General features: G+C 54.1%; 1 protein-coding gene across 4 annotated transcripts in view; it reads left to right on the top strand.

The window, feature by feature from the left end:
- LOC122251971 (BTB/POZ domain-containing protein 7) overlaps window positions 1-2,500 on the top strand; it is a 42,210-nt gene that overhangs the window by 7,839 nt on the left and 31,871 nt on the right. The window lies entirely within an intron of this gene.

Below are 2,500 nucleotides of genomic sequence, written 5' to 3'. Positions count from 1 at the left end.
CCCTTCCCCTCCCCCTCACACCCTCCCCTTCCCTTCCCCACCCTCGCACACCCTTCCCCCTCACACCCCCCCCTCCCCCCCTCACACCCTTCCCCTCCCCTCCACCCTCCCCCCACACCCTTCCCCCTCTACCTCCCCTCACCCTCACTCACCCTTCCCCCCTCCTCACACCTTCCCCTCCCTCACACCCTCCCCTAATCCCTTCCCTCCCCTCACACCCTCCCCCCCCCCCTCGCCTCCCCTTCCCCTCACACCCTTCCCCTTCCCCTCGCACCTTTCTCCTTCCCTCCCCTCACACCCTTCCCCTCACCCTCACACCCTTCCCCCTCCCCTCACACCCTTCCCCTCACCCTCACACCCTTCCCCCTCCCCTCACACCCTTCCCCCTCCCCTCACACCCTTCTCCTTCCCTCCCCTCACATCCTTCCCCTTCTCCTCACACCCTTCCCCTTCCCCTTCCCTCACACCTTCCCCTTCCCTCACAACCTTCCCCTCCCCTTCCTTCCCCCCACCCCTTCCCCCTCACACCCTTTCCCTCCCACACCCTTCCCTCCCACACACCCTTCCCCCTCCTCACACCCTTCCCCTTCCCCCACCCTACCCTCTTCCCCTCCTCCTTACTCCACCCTCACCCCTTCCCCTTCCCCCCACACCCTTCCCCTTCCCCTCACACCCTTCCCCTTCCCCCCACACCCTTCCCCTTCCCCTCACACCCTTCCCCTTCCCCTCACTCCCTTCTCCCTCCCCTCACTCCCTTCTCCTTCCGCTCCTCTTCAAATAGACAATTTAGGTTGAGCGACTCGTAAGGATCAACGAGTGAGTAACGCGAGCGATCGAGTTACGTTTCTTGACGAGTGTCGTGGCGGCGTGGATCGGTGGATCGGTGGATCGTCAGTCGGCATCGTCTCGTTCGGTGGAGGTTGATGCAATCTATCCCTATTGTAAGCTGATTAAAGGCATGGGTCCCTTTGTCGAGCGCTGCAGTCGACGCCACAGCTTGCTTGGGTTGCAGTTTGGGATTGTCTGGGCGTAGCCTAAGTTTAGCCACTCGGGTGTTCGCCGGGTCTGTTTACGTCTCCCTTCCCCGGTGCGGCCTCGTCATAAACACGAGTATGTCCTCTATTCCGCAAATGCTCTGCTTTGGGGAAACTCGCCTAATGTTCTGTTTAGGGAGTCTCGACGAAGGTTTTTCTTTTGCGGTGCCCTGTTTCGCGCTCAACGAAGTCTAACTACTCGGCGTGTTGCGCAGAGTTGCAAATCAAGACAGTTTCCTTTATCTCCCCTAGATATGATAATAAGGACAGCCGTGTACTGTGCTCTCACCCATGCGCGCATGCACATGCAGGCTTGAATGTGTGGTATGTGCATGTCCCAGAATCGGCTTAAGCGCTCACGCAACTTGTCATAACCTTTCAACACGTGTTTGATGAGTCCGCTGCGTTGACGTATTAATATTTGTGGCATTTGATTTGTTGCGCGGGCGGCCCCGCCAGATGTCGATCTGCACATTTTGAATCCGTCATCCTTATGAAGAGAACGAATATTAAATTCGGTACACGCGTTAACATGCTTGAGATTCTGTGAACAACAACTACTAGAAAGGTCTGTTGGCTGAAGGGCGGTTGTGTATATATTTCAGAGTTCCCCTAACAGGTTTCAAATCATTTTTATGTTAAGATTATCTATTTCTAGTATAGGACTCTGCTGTCCGGGTACCATTTTCATCACAAAACTGCTTGTGGTTTCGGTCCTATCGAGAATTCATTGCACGGGGTGCTGTATCCCATGGAAGAGAGAGAGAGAGAGAGAGAGAGAGAGAGAGAGAGAGAGAGAGAGAGAGAGCGAGAGCTCAGTTAAGGTCAGGTGGCGAGCGGTGGCCGCGAAACAGATGACCAGGTGTGGAAAGGGCAGCTGCTTGGCGGGTCAGTCTAGGTCAATAAAAGTGTCACCAGTGATTGCTGTTGTTACTACTTGTGCACAGGGACTCCACCTTTCATTTGTTAATGTATATTTTAGCAGGTGACTATGCTCAGTATGGTAATAATACATCACAATTTGTTGAGATTCAGTTGTTAAAAATGTTTAGTCTAGAACAACGATTAAAAAAAGTGAAACGAGTGTCGTTTAGACACCCGCAGCGCCGTTGGAAACCCGGATCGTGAAGTGAAGGAAGCGCAGCGCATCTCACGCAAGGACAGGGCACTTTGAGGCTTCCGAGATGCGTCGTGTTGCTCTGCCCTTTGTCATACAGGGTCCGTGAGCGACATTCTGCTCTTCCGTCTAGCGAGGGAGGTTTGTTTTCCTTCCATGCTTTCTATTTGCCCATTTTAAAGGTGTGAGCGAAGTACGCGGACGTTCTCCTTGCGGTGTGACGTCAGGCCGGAGATAAAGTCATGTAAGTGAGAGGGAGAAAAGGAGAGAAGAGGTAGGGAAAGGAATACTAGCACCAAATGCTGAGAGAGAGAGAGAGAGAGAGAGAGAGAGAGAGAGAGAGAGAGAG

Source organism: Penaeus japonicus, unplaced genomic scaffold, assembly GCF_977035675.1.
Source record: "Penaeus japonicus unplaced genomic scaffold, GWHDUDI00000001_assembly GWHDUDI00000015, whole genome shotgun sequence".
Lineage (NCBI taxonomy): Eukaryota > Metazoa > Arthropoda > Malacostraca > Decapoda > Penaeidae > Penaeus > Penaeus japonicus.
Note: the sequence above shows the minus strand (reverse complement) of the source record. Positions and strands in the feature narration are given on the sequence as shown.